This window comes from Sus scrofa, chromosome 5, assembly GCF_054392235.1.
Source record: "Sus scrofa isolate SSC_HxYL_T2T_F1_AM1 chromosome 5, Sscrofa_HxYL_maternal_Yorkshire_Landrace_v2.0, whole genome shotgun sequence".
NCBI classification, from domain to species: domain Eukaryota; kingdom Metazoa; phylum Chordata; class Mammalia; order Artiodactyla; family Suidae; genus Sus; species Sus scrofa.
The window spans coordinates 31205342-31225331 of NC_139387.1; the positions used below are offsets into that span (position 1 = coordinate 31205342).

At 40.9% G+C, this 19990-nt stretch overlaps 1 long non-coding RNA gene and 1 other non-coding gene across 4 annotated transcripts in view; both read left to right on the top strand.

The window, feature by feature from the left end:
* The first annotated feature begins 5068 nt into the window (after window positions 1-5068).
* Window positions 5069-19990, top strand: part of LOC146403301 (uncharacterized) — an 83239-nt gene continuing 68317 nt past the window's right edge. For all 3 annotated transcript variants that reach the window (XR_014803496.1, XR_014803498.1, XR_014803499.1), the window contains exon 1: window positions 5069-5187. This is a non-coding gene — a long non-coding RNA (uncharacterized LOC146403301). The remainder of the gene's footprint in view (window positions 5188-19990) is intronic.
* On the top strand, window positions 6337-6421 carry MIRLET7I (microRNA let-7i). Its single transcript, NR_038501.1, has one exon. It is a non-coding gene; the product is annotated as a microRNA let-7i (primary transcript).

Here is a 19990-nt window from a genome sequence, read left to right on the forward strand (position 1 = left end):
ATTGTACCCTTGAATTTTGAGATCATTTTTAGTTGCTGCAAGTGTGGTTATATTAAATTTTATTTTAAACTAACGTTCAGTTAAATAGTACAACCAGGGAAGATCTGCTAAACCATGCCATTATTTGGGAAACTATTGCAATATAATACCAACTGCTCTTTCTGTGAAGTTTAACTAGATGGGAGAAAAATTCCAAAACTATAATGCTGCAATCATATTCTTTTTATCTAGAAAAATAAAATATTAGACTTCAGCCCCAACCGTGCAAATTGAATTTGCTTTCCAGCCTTTACTACCTCTGTGTCATAATTTTAACACATAACATACAACTCCTGTCTCTTAAGGCAGTTGCCATATGGTGTTTATGTCAGACTGGATATATTTATCTAATTTTGTGAGATTCTTTTTTAGCTCCCAACACAGTTCTTGAAAGTAATACTGCTGTTGTTACACTTTCTCACAATTTTTATGTTGTTGAGATGTATCAGTTATGTATTATAGTCATGAAAGTCTCTTGGCCTCAAACCCAAATTTCCTTTGTGGCCTAGGATAGATTTTTCACAAGAACTGTATAGTTATAGCTGTGATTACATAGATCCTGTTCTTTACAGTTGCCGCTCAGCATGGTTTTTAATTATATTCCAGCAGTATGAGTTTTCTTAGTGTAACTTAAAGTCATAACCATTTTGAGAATTGATTTTCAAATCTGATAAATGATTCATTTACTCCTTTAATATACTTTGCTTCCTCATTCCCACTGGGTTCAACACTTTGGCGACATCCCACATCACTGACTCTGTTTTAAAGACTTCGTTCAGTAATCAAATATTTGTACCAATTTGGAAATACTTTTATAAAATACAGTAATGAAGATGTATTTTTGAGACCTCTGTTGAAAGTATTAATATATAAAATGAAAAAAAAAGAATATACAGTAAGAGGGACATTATGAAACATCTCAGCAGTTTGGAAAGAAAGATTTGGAACTTTGTGTAAAAATTTTAGGTCAAGTGAAAAACACAATCCTCTTGTGGATTAGGTAGACTCTCTTAATTATCTCTTTTGTTTTATGAGCATTCCTATTTATTCTTAATTTAGCAAGGTTAATTTTGAAACTGCCTATCTATAGCAATACCTGACCACTCCTCCACTTCTCAAAGACAGTTTCTTTTTTGAAAACCTGAGTTTTATAATGAATGTATATATTGAAAAATTCCTCCACAGTATTTTTAGAAGTCAAGTGTAGTTGTAACACTTTTCTATTTTCTAATTTTAATAATTTCTGGAGGACCTAGGATGTGTTAGCTAGGGCTTTGCTTATATTATTCCTTTTAATTCTTACAGCAGTTCCTGCAAGGAAGGTATTACAATCATTTTACAGAGTTGGCAGTCAAGGTTTAGAGGGTGGAGTGACTTACCTAGAGTCACAGCTAAAGTCTGTGAATAAGCATCTCATTTCAAAAGCAGTTTTCTTCCATACCATGCTAGATTCACTTTTTATAAAAAAGATTGGTACTTCATTAAAATCCAAGTCTTACTGAAATCAATTGGAAATGCTTTTTAGACAATTGCTATTTCTATAACTGGGCATTGGGACAAAAGCACTTGAACATAACAGAGAACTTCAAATACTCTGAAAAGATTTATCTAATGACTGTGACCTCCAAAGCTGCACTGGGTTTTTTAGTATTGGTCCAGGAGAGTTTAAAACACCTTACTGATTTGCAGTTTGTTTTTAAGTGGTTAACAGCCCAAAGTTTGGGGCAAGACTACTAAGCTACTGATTTGTAGTAGCTTAGTGGTTAACAGCCCAAAGTTTGGGGCAAGACTTCCTAGATTCAATTCCATCATGTGACTAGATGTGTGACCTTGGGTTAATTAACCTGTTTTGACTTTCTCATCTGTAACACAGAGTTGTTCATTAGAATTTTAAAAAGGAGTGTTGTAAAGAACCATCCTGGGCACATGGTAACTGGTGGATGCTACATTAAAAAAAATTTTTTTTTAAACACATATCATTCAAGAAATGGGCAGAAAACCCATACCTTCTCCCAGAGGGAAAGGGATTTTTTGCCTTTTACCGGACAACCAGTATAACATGTATATTCATAATTGTGTCCTTGCTGTATGCAACAGAAGTTATTGGAGCTCTCAGGTGCTTGTAGCTAGTTGAGGAAACCGCATACATACAATACTAACTACAAGACTGTATGTAATTGAGTTTTCATGTGATATTAGCATTTTAGTTCCCATTATGTGTTAGTCATTGGATTCGTCTCTGTCCTCGTGGAATTTACAGTTGTGCAGGAAATATGAAGTGCAGAGTACTTTGAAAGACTAGTACAGATTAATATGGGATCACAAAATCAAAAAGCTTAGCCTAGTCTTCTGTGGTTCAGGATACTGTTGTTAGTATTCAGAAGGAAGATTAAGAAATGAAAAAGCTGAGTGATAGAGATGGAACTAGCTAGGTAGGTTTTAGATGGATCCAAAGGATATTGGAGAAATCTCAGGCAAAGACAAAAAATGTAAGAAAGACGTATCCCTGACATATGAGGAAATTGGTAGACTACATTTTGGTGTATGGTATGAAACAAGGTTGACAGTAAGGGATTGAGGCCCATTCATGAAATTCCTTGAAAGCCAAGCAGAGTAGTTTAGATTTGAAGTGGCAGGAGTTTGGAGTGATTTTTTTTTTTTTTTTTAGGAGTAAATTATGAAACAAGGAAGATAAACTTGAAGTTATAAGCTGTTGCAGTTTTCTGCTATGAGGTCATAGTAAAGGATTGATAAGCTGAGAGTGCTCACATTTGGAAAGTAAGCTTAGATTCTGGATATTATGGGTGGAGGAAAAGAGCTGATAATAGCACGTTGTGTCTGAAAGATGAGTATATTGGTGTCAACATTGTCACAAAAAGGCCAGTTGTAGAAAGGAATCTGATACAATTATAGTGTAATGACCACATTTATTTGGAAATGTTACTGCTCTAAAGTAATGTACCTGTATACTGTAGACCAAACAACTGTCTGATGATCATTTAAAAATCTGTAGAGTTTCCCGTCGTGGCGCAGCAGAAACAAATCCGACCAGGGACCATGATCCCAGCCTTGCTCAGTGGGTTAAGGATCTGGCATTGCCGTGAGCTGTGGTATAGGTTGTAGACACGGCTCAGATCCCTTGTGGGTGCGGCCCTAAAAAGGAAAAGAAAAAAATTAAAAAATAAAAATCTGTACCATTATGACAAGTGACATTTTTTATGGTGCAGGATAATGTGGTCAGCTGTGCAGTGAATGAGCAGTGAGGGATGATGGCCATACCAGCCCAATCATTGCTTCGCCAGACCAGGTGGTGTGAATCATAATGAAACTATTAGTGAAGTTTCTACAGATTTTGTGATAAGCATCACTGTGATGTATAGTCAGTTTTATACTTTGTCAAGGCATTTAAGAGTTCTGTTGTGGCTCAGCGGGTTAAGAACCCAACTAGTATTCATGAGGATGTGGGTTTGGTCCTTGGCTTCGATTAGTGGGTTAACGATCCAGCATTGCTGCAAGCTGTAGAGTAGGTTGCAAATGTGGTTAGGATCTGGTGTTGCTACGGCTGTGGCTGTGGTGTAGGCCAGTAGCTGCAGCTCCAATTCAACCCCTAGCCGGGGAACTTCCATATGTCACAGGTGCGGCCCTTTAAAAAAAAAAAAAAAAAGGAAGGCATTTAATTGTAAATATGTCTGTATATACACAAAAATATATTGTTAATTAGAAATAGTTCAGATTAGACATTGCAGGCAAACTACCTTCAGCAGTTGCTTTAAAAATGTGTACAATAAGCATAACATTGAGATATGTCAGTGGTCATACCCAAGTGTATTTTATTTTCTGAATATGCATATTACAAATTTTATTTTGAAACATATCCGGCAGGATGCTTCCTTTCCTCCCTCCCTCTGTTCTTTCTTTTCTTTCCTTTCCTCTCCTTCCTTCCTTTCTTCCTTCCTTCACAGCTGCAGCAACACTGGATCCTTAAGCTGCTGCACCACAAGGGAACCTCCCCAGGATGCTTTTTAATTTGAAAACTTGTTAAAGAAATTGTGTCCCATCAGCAGTAACATATAGAAATGAAAAGACAGTGTTCAATAATCCTTAATTTTCAGTGAGATCCTTTGGCTGAGAGGACATTATCAAAATTGGATTCGTTGGGTAAAAATGGGAGGGACTCTTTTCCAAAAAGTAATTATATATGTATGTCTTGCAGGAAGGGGAACCCCTGCTCTGTCACGGGGCTCAAAGCCTCAGGTTTCATCATAATGGGGTTAGTTTCCAGGTTGTCTCTGGCCGGGCATCTTACTTGGCTCGTATTTGACTCAGGGTCCTTCCGGGTGGTGTGTGCACCCCTCAGCCACAACAGATTTCAGCACCAAGGATCCTGGAAGGTTGGTTATCTCTTCCTTCTTTTTGGCCCAACCCAACTTCTTCAGGTTTGCTCTATCAGGACCGCCTCTGGTGAGACTGCTCTTAACGCCTGGCCAAGGCAGGTGGTTTCAGTCAATAGTTCCCTAACAGCGGACCTTCGTGCACTGCTTGCTTCTTAGCCCTCTGGCCTTCGTGAAAGGATCAAAGTCTCCGCCCGGAGTCACAAGTCCGAAGAGTTTCCTGACTTTTGCTACATGGTCTGGATTTTCAGAAGCATGATGAGTAATAATATTGCCAGATTTAGCAGATAAAATATAGGACTGCCAGTTAAATTTGAATTTCAGGTGATCTTTCTTTAGCATAGGGGACATAGCTATGCCTAAATATTATTCCTTTATCTGAAATTCGAATTTAATTGGATGTTCTGTATCTTAACTGGCAACCCCTGCTTACATTCTCTTCAAAATGATTTAACTTAAAAGAAAAACTCAGAACGGTAGGCAAAAAGTTGCCTTGCCCCAAGGCAGATGACGCTCGTTGCAGTCGGCCTTTTCCCAAACTTGGCCTTTAAAAGAAAAAAAAAAACCAACCACCTCCAAGTCCCAGGAGCCTGCGCATTAAAGCGAGCAGTGCTGCAGCTTTCCCGCCGCTTTCCTGCGGAATGTAGCAAGGCGCCGCCGCGGGGTGGAGTGCATGTGGCGGTGTCCTTGCCGGATGGGAAGGAGGTGCCGGAAACTTTAAACCCGGCCAGAGTACAACGTGTCCACTTAGACGGCGGTAAGTGCCGCCATTTTCTTTGCGGGCAAAGGCCGGGAGAAGTTAGGGGCTCCACTCTGTCCCCCTAAGCGGGCTGGGGGAGGGCGTGGCCCGGGGTCTCAGCACTTCGGTGACGTGGAATCGGGGATCCCCCCTTTGGGGACTGATTTCTAGTGACACGTCGAAGTTTGCCAAGGCGGGGAAAGGGGATGCCGCCTCTGCCCCGGATGTAAGATGGCGGCGCGGGGGCGGGGGGCGCTGCCTGGCGGAACGGTCACGTGGTGGGGAGTAGCGCGCGAGCCTCCTTAAGTGATCTCTATGGTTCGTCCAGACTCACTGGAGCAGCGGAGCGCGAGACGGGGCGTGTGTCCGCGCGCGCCGAGCTGCTGCCTCTACCACCCATCCCGCCGTCCGGCCCGGTTTCAGTTTTTCGGGGTTTTTGTTTGTTTTCCTCGCCTCCTGCGGAGGTGCACGGGATTCCCCGAAGGGTGCTGGCGAGCCGGTGGCCTGGGACTTCCGGGCTGTGCCCTGGTTTGTGAGCGCGGCCCGGGAGCTCATGTCCGCCTCTGCGGGGAGAGCCCCGGGGCGACCTCCCGCGCGGAGAGCCGGCCACGCGGCAGGTGTGCGAGTGCGGCGCTGGTGGGGGCCCGGCCGCCGCCCAGCCTCCACGACGGGCCTGGGCGGGGAGAGGCGCGAGCGGCACAGCCCGGAGACGTGGCGGGAACGCGGCGGGGACCGCCCGGAGCTCTTCGCTGGCGACTAGCGAAGCGCGGGAGCAGCTGCTCGCGGTCTTTCGGGGGCCGTCCGGGTTCCGTAGGCGTCTGCTGCGCTTCTGCTGCCCATTTCCTGCTTTCCGGCGTCCCCTGGGGCGGTGGAGGGAGCGATGACCTCCGCCAGGACCCCTCCGCTGCTTTTCTCTTTCCAGAGCGGTTCGTTACGTAGAGGACGCCAGCCAGGCCTCCCCCGGGCGCCGGCGCGGCTAAGATGCCTGGAGCTCCCGGGGGCGCGCCCGGTGCGGCCGAGCGGCACGGCGCTGGGCGGGGTCTCCGGGCGCGGCGGGGAAGGGCAGGGGCGCGGGGCCGACGTCGGCGGCCGAGGAAGGACGGAGGAGAGAGCCGGGGCGGTTTCTGTCGCCTCAGCGTGGTCCGGTGCCTCCCCGACACCATGGCCCTGGCTGAGGTAGTAGTTTGTGCTGTTGGTCGGGTTGTGACATTGCCCGCTGTGGAGATAACTGCGCAAGCTACTGCCTTGCTAGTGCTGGTGATGCTCAACGCCGCGGAGGACAATGGCTGGGAATCCCCTTTGTTTTCCGGGGCGCGGGGGCAGCCCGCCGGGGCCCCGGCAGAGCCGGCACCGCGGAAACCGTTAGTTCTCCGTGTTCCACGAGGAAAGAGGAATCGCGGGGAGAGGGGCGGACGGGTACGTTTTTAGAGCTGGGGGAAGAGCTCAGTCTTTGGGTTCGCCGTTTGCTTTTGAAGGAAGGAATGAAATTGTGTGAGATAGGGACACATAACTTTTCCACCCTAAATAATGTTAACGCTTCTTTCAGTAGTGGATGCAAGAGTGAGTTTGAACCTGTTTTCCTTCAGTCTTTAGCTGTAGGTCGGAGTGGAGTGAGGTATCTTATGTGGAATTGGCATTGGGGGCGGAATAGTAGACCTATTAATTAAAAGTTTATGCCTTACCATGTTCAATCTTTTTTTGATATGTCCCCTCGTAAATTTAAGAGTTTTGAAAATGTAAAGCAATTAAAAGTTTCTGTTTAAACTTGGTTTGCAACTCCTCGAATGAGAAGATTGAATTCATAGTTGAATGCACTATTGAGATTTTTTAAATGTATGAGGCAAATAAATTCTTTCTACAGTGTGCTGTGGTTTTCTTTCTTTTTAGTCTAACTTCGGCGGCTCGAGTTCTGTTGCTGTGGGGGTTTTTAGCCTTTTATTCTCGTGTTATATGGCAGTTATACCTTTGTATTTCAGTGTGGGGGAAGGAAGCTAAAAGTGTGGTTTCTGAATACTTTTGAGTTTAAAATTTAATGTTGCCCATTTTGATTCATGAGGTACCACTACTCCAAATAGGGCAATACAATTTTTATAAAGAAAATATAGTTTGGATAACAGGAAAACACTGTTGAGTCTGGGAAGAAAATACTATATTTTAAAAACTTTTGATTTCTCTGATATAAACTGGTGGTAAATTTTAGTACTTTTCTTGAAAACCTGGTTTTGATTTGTGCAGAGTAATTAGGTTCGAATGTGATATAAACATGGGTTTAATTTTTGATGCATAATTGAAAAAAATACGGCAATTCTTTACTAAGGAAAAGGCACAATAATTAGAAAAGATTTTAAAGCCAACTGAATCCTTTTTCTCCCCTTCAGTAGGAATTTGATGCTTTTGTAATTCAAAAGTGATCTAATAAGTGTGCCTTGATTCGGTTTGGTTTAATTTAGAGAGATAACCTTACTCAATCTGATCCCAGCTGCCTCATTGTTGGGAAGGACAGTATAGAAGCTTATGTTGAATCTTAACATGCAGAAAGAGCTTGAATGTTGGCTCTTTGAGTTTGCTTTTATTAAGTGCCAGCTCTTTTAAATGATGAAAATATCTGGGTGCTATGTCAAATCTTGAGTTATGGAGAAACTAATAAAATTCTAATCATAGTATAATTTTCATTTTCCAAAACATGCTTCCCACATATGTGGAATATTTTGAGTTGTTAGATCTAAAGGTTTGTTCTTGTTTGCTGAATCACAGAAGAAAATACTGCCCCCAGCCAACTTGGTTTTAGCACCTTAGTTATATTTCTGCTCTCATCTCCAGTTTCAAAAGTTAGCCTTTCACTTTTGCATTTCACTTTTACATTTCTCTACACACCGACGAAAATTACCTACTGAACACTTTCTGTTGACAGTTTCTTACAAGATGAATTTGCCTTATCAAAAGCATAACTCGATGTTTTTGACATTTAATTGGCACAGTTAACTTTTTTGTTGACCTGTTGTCAAGCATGTAATTTGTTTTTGCAAAAGGTCATTGATTGGAGTAAGGCATTATTTTAGGTGTCTTTAATAAGGACCAGACCAAAGGAAAGCTGAGATATGGCAATAACATTTTAATAAATGTTATCCTCAATTATATAGATGTTATTGTGTATGGGATACCTGGAGAAGATTCTTGGGTAATGGTTTTTCTTCATGTCTCAAAGTCAGAACTCCTGTTAATCATATATAAAAAAATTTTTTTAAATAAGCTATTTAAACATAAAATTATCTTTTGGCAGGTGGGCCAAGGTATACACAAGACATTGTGTCTGGTGGAATAGTCCCAAAAGAGTTCTTGCCAGGGGAACTTGGGGATTAGTTCTTCAGTGAGTGGAGGAAGGTGCCAAGAAGGCTGAGATTTCTTGATAACTACCCAATTTTTTTCCCCTGTTGTGTGTTACACCCCCACCCCTTCTGTAATAAAAGAAAAAAAAAATCCAACCAGAGAGGTACTACTATTTTACTTCTGCCAGTGAACACTGTAATTTCTGTAACCGAAGGAAAACGGGACAGTCTTCAAAAGTGAATTAGGCTACGCTGCTATTACTCAAGAGGAAAGTTAAGACCATTGTCATAAAATCTAAAAAGCTTTTGGAGCCACTGGTATCTAGATGATTGAGGCAAAAATATTAAAATCACTTGAATAATTGTCTAACAGTTCATTAAGTGTTTTGTTAGAATATCACTGTTTGATGCCATGGGGAAAGCAGAATAATTATATGGCTAGGTCACTGCCCCAAAGGTCTAAGATAGAACATGAAGTGCCTAAGAATCAAAACAGGGGCAGGTGAGAAAAGCATTAGTTGACCTAGGTTACCGTTGAGACACGGCAGGAAAAAAGTGGATGAGGGAGTTCCCATCGTGGTGCAGCGGAAACGAATCCGACTAGGAACCATGAGGTTGCATGTTCCATCCCTGGCCTTGCTCAGTGGGTTAAGGATCTGGCATTGCTATGAGCTGTGGTGTAGGTTGCAGACGTGCCAGGCTTGGATCTGGCGTGGCTATGGCGGTGGCGTAGGCTGGCAGCGACATCTTGGATTGGATCCCTAGCCTGGGAACCTGTATATGCCTTGGGTGCTGCCCTAAAAGAGACAAAAGACAGAGAAAAAAAAGTGGGTGAAAGAGCTGAAGAGAGAGAAGTATGAAACACTTAGATAATGTAACTTAGGAGTTTTGACATTACTTGTCTCTGGTAGTCATTCTAAAAGTGGAATTGGAATGGTGGAGATGAGCATTACAGTTGTGGTTGATACTGAGTGATATTCTGTCTGGCTTACATTTTAGCCTTGTATTATCTGCTGTGATATGTTGAGGTGTGATCTGAATTTGAAGAGAAATACTGTTAATTTTACATGGAATATAGTGTGACTTTTTTTTTTTTCTTTTTTTAACCTGAAGTTTTGACTTACTTTTGTGTTAGATTTTTTTTTTTTTTTTTTTTTTTTTTTATTGGCACTCCCTTGGCTTTTGGAGTTCCCAGGCCAAGGATCAGACCTGAGCTGCAATTGCAACCTACCCCTTTAACCCACTGGGCTGGGGATCAAACCTGTGTCTGGGTGCTGCAGAGATACACCATAGCGAGAATTCTATTGTTAGATTTTCCATAGTTAACTTTCTTTAAAAGTGTTGTTCATGTTATGGAATTAGCTTATATAGACTTCTGGGCACTAAATTTGTGAATAGGATCCTTTTAAACTGAACCATTGATATAGATTTGGTTATGCACAAACCTAAGATAGGAGTCTTTGGTTGATTTTTATAGGGTAAGATTCTGTTTCTCCTTATTCCACCTCAGACAACTTTCTGAAAATACACCATTTGCTTTTAACTAAGTTTCCATTATAGTGTAATAGTGTTTATCATGAGGGTCACAGTTCCTCAGAAGGCCAAATAGTGTAAAATGTCACAGAAGAGTAAACGAGGGACTAAAAAGTGTCCACAGATATTGGCAATTTAGATCATCCATGTAGTTGTAATGCTGTGTTATCTGATATAAAAGAAGAATCTTTACTTGCTCCCTGGTTGAGTAACAAACCACAATTATATGTGTTTCATGTCACTTTGAACTTTAATGAAAAAGTATTAAGATTCAGAGTTTGCTATTTCAGTGTTCTGTACACAGTACATTTTAGAACCCTTATTAAACAGAAAAACATCAGTACTTAGATACAGGGCATGGGTAAATCAGAGCAGTAGTAACACTGTTACCAAAAATGATGGCAGAAGGAGCTGACTAAACTAAAATACATAGGCAGATGGAAGCATACTTTCCAAATTTTTAAAAACAAATTTACACACTATTTAATGAGACTAGGTTAATTGTCAATGAGAACAAGAATCCAGTCTGCCTTTAATTTCTTTTTTTAGTAACTGAAACTCAGAATAAATATGTTCCAGGTAAATCTATATGTTTTATTTACTTAATAAATACATTGAGTACCTACTGTGAACCAGGTACTGGGGATACACAGATACAAAATCTACAGTAGAACAGATCCCTGCCCTTAATGAGATGTATATTCAAATGGAAATACATTTGTCTATCATAATAATAGAAAAATATAAGGAGCAGTATCTATGGCCATTTGGGTAGTTTTCAAACTTGAGTTCCTCAGCATCTACCCTTGTTCTGGGACCACTAGTGGTATTGTGGTTGTGTGTGTTTTAAGCCATTTCCCAATGATTTTTGTTATAATTGTACCTGCATTTAAAAAAAAATTGTAATAGTTTAGTCCTGATAGAGCATCACCAACTATACCATCTGGCTATACAGAGTCATTAGATTTCTCCACAAGATAGATGTCACTTTTTTTTTTTTTTTTGTCTTTTGTCTTTTTTGTGTTGTTGTTGTTGTTGTTGTTGCTATTTCTTGGGCCGCTCCCGCGGCATATGGAGGTTCCCAGGCTAGGGGTTGAATCGGAGCTGTAGCCACCGGCCTACGCCAGAGCCACAGCAACGCGGGATCCGAGCCGCGTCTGCGACCTACACCACAGCTCACGGCAACACCAGATCGTTAACCCACTGAGCAAGGGCAGGGACCGAACCCGCAACCTCATGGTTCCTAGTCGGATTCGTTAACCACTGCGCCACGACGGGAACTCCAGATGTCACATTTTGTGATGTACATTTTCAAAGTTGTGAGAGTTCAAAGAAGCAAGAGTGTACTGTGATTAGGGTGTTGAGTTGGCCTCCTAGAAAGTGCCTGTCTAGAGCGGAAGTGTCGGGATCTTGTAATGTTATAAGCAATTGAGAGCCAATTATTGGGACTGAGTACAGGAGAGAGAGTCAGGTATTTATCCTGTCTTTACAAACTACACCTCAGGATAACTGGTTGTGAGGGAGATTTTCTCATTATAAAGTAATTCCATGCATAAAAAAACGGATGGTATGATAGAAATAGGACATCAGCGTTGTGTAGCAGCTAAAGAAATAATCAAGCTAAGCCTCCACAGTGGCTGTTTAAACTGTTAAGTGAGTGCTGGTGGGGAGCGATTTAATGCATGGATCTGGTTATAACGCCTGAATCCACTGATCAGTCTTAATAGTACAAAAACAGACAAGTAAGGTTCTGTGCCTCCTGAGGTCCTGCCTTAGAAACGCAGAACACCATCTGCGAAGTTCAAATAATTGAACTTTATTCTCCTCAAATTTTTTTTTTTTTTTAGGGCCACACCCTCAGAATATGGAAGTTCCCAGGGTAGGGGTCAAATCGGAGCTGTAGTTGCCAGCCTACACCTTAGAAACGCAGGATCCGAGGTACACTGCAGCTCACGGCAACACCGGATCCCTGACCCACCGAGGGGGGCCATGCATCAAACCTGCATCCTCCTGGATACTCTTCAGGTTTTTTACCACTAAGCCGTGATGGGAACTCCTCCTCAAACTTTTGATCTAACTACCAGTTATAAGAAATGTAAGATGCAAAGGAACATGATAAACTACTACAGGATGCAACTGGCAAAATCCACACTGGAAAATTCCAAAATGACTTGATCTTTTTAAAAAATGTAAACTGCAAGGAAAAAGACTGAATATTGAGTATAGTTCCCTGTGCTAACCCCAAACTCCCACTCTGTCCCCTTCCCCCTTGACAACCACAAGTCTATTCTCTATCTCTGTGAGTCTCTTTCTCTTCTGTATATAGGTTTATTGTACTATATTTTAGATTCCACATACAAGTGATATCATACGGTATTTGTCTTTCTTTTTTGTTTTTTAGGGCCGTACTAGCGGCATATGGAAGTTCTCAGGCTAGGGGTCAAATTGGAGCTATAACCGATGGCCTATGCTGCAGCCACAGCAATGCAGGATCCGAGCCTTGTCTGTGAACTACACCACAGCTCACAGCAATGCCAGATTTCCAGACCCACTGAGTGAGGCCAGGGATCGAACCTGCATCCTCATAGATACTTGTCGGATACGTCTCAGCTGAGCCATGACAGGAACTCCATTCTTTTTCATGGCTGAGTAGTATTTGATTCTGTGTACACGTGTACACACACATATATGTATACCGTATTTTCTGTGTCCATTCATCTGTTCATGGACATTCAGGTTATTTCCGTGTCTTGCATATATTGTAAACAGTGCTGCAATGAATGTAGGTGTGCATGTGTCCTTTCGAATTACAGTTTTGTCTGGGTATATGCCCAGGGTAGGATTGCTGGATCATATGGCAACTCTTGTTTTTAGTTTTTGAGAAACCTTCATGCTATTTTCCATAGTGGCTGCACCAGTTTACATTCTCACCAAGAGTATAAGATGCTTCCCTTTTCTCCAACTTATCATGTATAGACTTTTTAATAATGGCTATTCTGACCGGTGTGAGGTGGTACCTCATTGTAGTTTTGATTTGTGGGAAGGTTGTCTTTTCTCCACCCCCTCTCGAGCACTTAGATTAATGTGGACTTTAAAAGAAAAAATTACAGCTCTTGTAATAATTCACTATAGCTTTCTGATATACATACAGCGTAAGAAATAGCATGATTATTAACATGTCACATTAAAACCAACAAGAGCTTATATATCAGCAAGATGTGGAGAATAATGATCTTTACATACTTTCTCTTTTTCTCTGGTGCTTCTCTTCTGGTCCCTCTGTATCCACACAGACTTTTTTCTTTATAGTTGAAGGAAAAACCTTTGTGAATTAAGAGCTTTATCTTCAAATGTGAAGAAGACACCATATGAAGACATGACTGGTGTCAATATCTGATTCCTTCATACCTGCAACTGAAAACTCTCTGATTAGCACCTCAGATGTTCTGTGCTGAGATCATTACTTGGTGGACTCTTGAAGGTGATTTCCAGCCTCACTCTCATGTCTTTTTCTTAATTAATAGCTCACCAATTATGACTTTTATTTTTCTGTATCATTCATCTTATTAGCTCAAGTATCACCTTGTATATTCAGTCTATTCTGTTTGCTTTTTAAAAATTGGGATATACTTGACATTCGTTTCAGGTGTTCAACAAAATGATTTGATATTTATATGTACTGTGAAACGATCACCACAGTAACTCTAGGTAACATCCATCACCATTTATAAATTTTTTTCGTGCGATGAGGACTTTCAATATCTACTCTTAGCAACTGTCAAATGTGCAGTATAGTATTATTAACTGCAGTCAACATGCTGAACATTACATCTTCATGATCGCTTTACTTTATAATTGGAAGTTTGTACTTTTTGACCCCTTCACCCATTTTGCCATCCTCCCACCTCCTGCCCCTGGCAACCGCTAGTCTGTTCTCTGAATCTGTGACTTAGTTTTTGTCTTTTTTTTTAATTTAGATTTTACATATAAGTGAGATCATGTGGTATTTATCTTTCTCTGTTTTATTTTACTTAACATAATGGCCTCAAGGTCCATCCGTGTTGTTACACATGGCAAGATTACATTCTTTTTTATGGCTGAATCATATTCCATTATATATATACATCACCTATTTATCCATTCATCCATTCATGGACAGTTGGGTTGTTTTTGCATCTTGACGGATGTATCTTTTTGTTAGCACTTTCATTTTCATTAAAATGCTTAGCAGTCTTGAGTTCCCATTGTAGCTCAGCGGAAATGAATCTGACTAGCAACCATGAGGACGCAGGTTCGATCCTTGGCTTCACTCAATGGGTTAAGGATCCGACATTGCTGTGAGCTGTGGTGTCGGTCGAAGACACAGCTCGGATCTGATGTTGCTGTGGCTGTGGTGTAGGCTGGTGGCTGTAGGCCTGATTTGACCCTTAGCCTGGGAACCTCCATATGCTGCAATTGCGGCCTTAAAAAGAAAAAAAAAACAAAAACCAACCAAACAAACAAACAAAACCCTTAGTAGTCAATTGCAGTGTGTAGAACTTGTTTTGATCCTGTTTTGATCAAAACCAACTGCAAAAAATATTTGTGAGACAAGTGGAGTGATTTAAATATTGGCTATTTGAAGTTAAATATTTATTGCTCTTTGATAACAGTATTGTGGTTGTGGGTTCTTTTTAAACCTTGATTTTTTCACATGCCTACTGAAGAATTTACCAGTAAAAGGATATGTATAGAATTTGCTTTATGTTTCAGAATAATCCATGGTCAGGAGGGGGCTTGTGTATGGGTGGGAGTATAATGAAGATTGTCCTTATGTTGTGGAGTTCCCATCGTGGTGCAGTGGTTAACAAATACGGCTAGGAACCATGGGGCTGCGGGTTCAATCCCTGCCCTTGCTCAGTGGGTTAACGATCCGCGTTGCTGTGGCTCTGGCATAGACTGGCAGCTACAGCTCCGATTAGACCCCTAGCCTGAGAACCTCCATATGCTGTGGGAGCGGCCCAAGAAATGGCAAAAAGACAAAAAAAAAAAAAAAAAAAAAAGATTGTCTTTATGTTGGTATTTGTTGAAACTGGGTGATGGGTACCTGGTCTCTTTATACTATTCTACTTTTATATACATTCAGAATGTTGCATTATAGAACTAAAAACAAGCAAACAAAACTGGAGAACTGAAGGGTTAGAGAGAACCAATGGAAGAATGAGAACCCATACAAAAATCACACAAAGATTAAAAGGATAAGTGTTCTTAGGGTGTTCTCTTAGACTGCTTTGAAATGTCACCTTGAACTCTTGTCTGTCGCAATCCATTTTCCTTGTAATACAGATCAGATTTGTTGACTAATATAGTGGAAATTCACATGTGCCCACAGCATGGATACTATTGTTTCAATATATCTATTATAATTAAATGTAATAATTAGGGTAGAATTTATAAGGGATATGCTTAGAACCTGCACTATAAAGTACTTTGTGTAATATACTTTTTTTTTTTTTTTGTCTTTTTGTCTTTTTGTTGTTGTTGCTATTTCTTGGGCCGCTCCCGCGGCATATGGAGGTTCCCAGGCTAGGGGTTGAATCAGAGCTGTAGCCACCAGCCTACGCCAGAGCCACAGCAACGCGGGATCCGAGCCGGGTCTGCGACCTACACCACAGCTCACGGCAACGCCGGATCCTTAACCCACTGAGCAAGGGCAGGGACCGAACCCGCAACCTCATGGTTCCTAGTCGGATTCGTTAACCACTGCACCACGACGGGAACTCCTTAAACTACTTTTAATAAGCTTAGTTCTGTTTTTCATTTAAATGATTAACTATAATAACCGCTCTAGCATTTTATTAGATTTTTATGTTTCTGTTTACTCAAAAAAACTATTCCTTAGTTTTTTCTTAACCGTCAATGTCTATATATTTTATCAGTACAAAATACTGTGTTCCCACTAATATATGTCAACTCTTAGCCATTAGCTGATTGTGCTTCTATGTATAGTACTGTTATTAATCCAATAATCTGAATATCTGAGGGCTGTTCTTGATTTGTATATACTAACACACTGCAGAGGCTAAAAAATAGAACCAACAATTTGCTTTGGGTTTAAAAGAAGCAATGATTTTGCATTTTACTAGCATAGAAATCCTATTATTGAATGCTTACTATGTGCCAGGGATCTACACACATGTATGAATAATATAACTATTGAAAGAAAAAAAATTCATGAAAGCCTTGTAGGTACGAAATCTTTAAATTTAGAAATTACAGTACTATTAGATAGGATGTATACTTTACAATAAAAACTAATGGCATTTTAATTTAGTACCTCTTACTCTGTGAACTAGTACAGGTTTCCCCTGCTGTCCAAAAGTAGAGCTTTCCTTTGAAACCTTTTATAAGCCAAATGGCATAAAGCAAAGAAACAATTTTCTTTTTTGTAAGTGAAAATCCTCTTTGGATTTCTTTTGGTTATTAGCAAAAAGGGATATTCATTTAGGCCTTTCATAAAAGCAAAGTAGGGTAAAGTGAACCTTGGAAACGTAGGGGACAGCTGTATCTGGGCTCATTAGCTTTAGACATCAGACTTCGCCGTGACCTCATCTACATGGACATTTTCTTTTTCTTTTTTTTAATGACTTTTCAGGGCCCCACCCATGGCATATGGAGGTTCCCAGGCTAGGGGTCAAATCAGAGCTACCACTGCCAGCCTACACCACAGCCACAGCAACGTGGGATTGGAGCCAAGTCTGCGATCTATACCACACAGCTCACGGCAATGCCAGATCCTTAACCCACTGTGCGAGGCCAGGGATCGAACCCACATCCTCATGGATCCTAGTCAGGTTGGTTAACCACTGAGCCATGGTGGGAACTCCTACATATGCATTTTCTATTTTAACCCTGGGATTTCTGGGAGTTCCCGTTGTGGCGCAGTGGTTAACGAATTCAACTAGGAACCATGAGGTTGTGGGTTCGGTCCCTGGCCTTGCTCAGTGGGTTAAGGATCTGGCGTTACAGTGAGCTGTGGTGTAGGTTGCAGACGTGGCTCGGATCCCACATTGCTGTGGCTCTGGCGTAGGCCGGAGGCTACAGCTCCGATTCGACCCCTAGCCTGGGAACCTCCATATGCCATGGGAGTGGCCCTAGAAAAGGCAAAAAGACAAAAAAAAAAAAAAACCAAAAAAAAAAAAAAAACAAACAAAAAAAAAACCCCCTGGGATTTCTGTTATATTAATGATAATTACTACAGCTATAGATATTACAACCTTTAGTGTGCTCTGGTGACGGTTCATGAGAGCTATGGAGTTCACTTTGCTTGAATTGACTAAATATTCTTTAAACTCTTCCTATTCTCCATTATGACCCCTTGTTAATTGAATTTGTCCTTACAATTTCATTTTACAGAATCAAAGCCACCATTTCACCAGTTAGGGATTCTCCAGGAGTCTAGTCTGACCGTAAATGAAGGTTGAAGAAGCAGAAAGGTCCGCCACCTGCTTCTCTTCACAATTCCCAAGAAGTCACACACCCAGAAAACATAGTATCTCCAAAGACAGCATGCAGATTCTAAAATGACCTGGGGGCATTTTGGTCCAACATCCATCTTTTTTTACCATGGGCCTCTTTCCCCCCCCCCAATCAATAGAAATAATTTCGATGTCTTTCTGTGTTACTCTAAAAACAAGTAATATTCCTCTTCTCCAAAAGTCGTAGTCAGGTAGATGTAGTATAAAAGTGGTTGTGATGAGATGTCAGGTCTTCTGTATTTTATTTTATTTTTTTCTTTTTAGGGGCACATCCATGGCATATGGAAGTTCCCAGGCTGGGGTCAAATCAGAGCTACAGGTGCCAGCCTACGCCACAGCCTCAGCAACTTAGGATCGGAGCTGCGTCTGTGACCTACACCACAGCTCACAGCAATGGAGGATCCCCGACCTACTGAGCGGTGCCAGGGATTGAACCCACAGCCTTATGGATACTAATATGGATAGAATTTGTTTCTGCTGCGCCACAATGGTGGAACTGCTGTATTCTTTTAATGTGAAAAAAAAATTCTTGTAAAGCAAGAAAAATAAGGTGGTGGTGTTATAGATGTACACGTAGCTTGTGCACTGTTAGACTATTGGAAGGAGTTACGATGATGAAATGCATGCAGTTGAGTGAGGCTAAGTGGAAAGTCATGTTAGGGGACAGATGGAGTTTTGAAGTGCTAAGAAAATGATTTAGTAAAACTGGGGCTATAAAACTGAAAGAATGTGGAGCTTCAGAATTCAGGAGCTCTGGGAATAGAAAAGCCATAAGAGCAAGAACAAGAAGAGATTAGCTGGAAACCAGAGTGCACCCCCAAATGAACTTTGGAAAAAGGATCTAGAATCATCCACTCAGTCATTTTTTAAAACAGTTTATTTGTGTATTTTTCAGGTATCAAGATGAATAAGAAGTAGTTCCTGCCCTTAAGGAGCTTTTCTAGTTGAGGAAATAAACATAGATAAATAACAAAACAAAAAAACAAGTGCTCTGTGGATCCGTATACAGCAACATGTCATGGGGAGGCAGAACACTGAGCAATCAGTTTCCATCTGGATCGTGATCAGGGTATCAGTACAAGAGCCATGAGGAATAAGCATGTTTTCAATATGACAAGAATGAAGGAATGGGCATTTATCGATATAAGAGCAACATGAGAAAAGTTATGGGTGCACTAGAAGACATGGACCTTGAGAATTCTCATTGTGGCATGGCAGAAAGGAATCTGACTAGTATCCATGAGGATGCAGCTTCAACCCCTGGCCTGGCTTAGTGGGTTAAGGATCTGGCGTTGCCGTGAGCAGTGGTGTAGGTCACAGATGCAGCTCCGATTCAACCCCTAGCTTGGGAACTTCCATATGCTCCAGATGTGGCCCTAAAAAAGACAGAAGAATAAAAGTAAAAGATGTAGACTTTCAAGGAACATATATGGTCTAATATAGGTGTTACATAGGAATGTGGGACCAGGGCATATGTGGTGATGAAGTCAAAGAGGCTGGAAATAGAGTGCCCTACAAGAGTAAGGAATTTTGACCTTTTTTTTTTCTTTTAAATTGAGATATAATTTGACATGTAACATTATATTAATTTCAGGTATACAATAGAATGATTTGATATATGTATATATTGCAGAATGATCACAATAAGTCTAGTGAACATTCATCACCACACAGTTAAAATTTTTTTTCTTGGGATGAGAACTTTTAAGATCTATGCTATTAGCAACAGTATTGTTAACATCACCGGATGTACATTACGTCCTCATGATGTAATTATTTTGGAAGTCTGTACCTTTTGACCACCTTCACCCATTTTGGCCATTCCCCACCCCTTGCCTCTGGAAACCACCGATCTATTCTCTGTTTCTATGAATTTAGTTGTTATTTAATTTTATGTTTTAGATGCCATATATAGGTGAGGTCATATGGTATTTATTTTTCTCTGACTTAACTTCACTTTGCATAATGCCCTCAGGGTCCATCCATTTTGTTACATATGGCAAGGCTTCATTTTTTTTAAATGGCTGAGTAATATTCCATTGGATTTATATATAATCACATTTCCATTCATCCATTGATGAAGACTTAGGTTGCTTTCATATCTTGCCTGTTGTAAAAAAAGCTGCAGTGAACACGGGGGGTTCCTGTATCTTTTTGAGTAAGTGTTTTCGTTTTTTTTAGATAAATACCCAGAAGTGAAATTGTTGGAATTGGCAGTTCTATTGGCAGGAACCTCTAGACTGTTTTCCATAGTGGCTGCATCTATTTACATTCCCACCAGCAATGCACGGTGATTTTCTTTTCTCTCCGTCCTTGCTAACACTTGTTATTTCTTATCTTTTTGATGATAGCCCTTCTAACAGGCATGAGGTGGTATCTCACTGTGGTTTTGATTTGCATTCCCCTGATGATTAATGATGTTGAGAACCTTTTCAGGTACCTGTT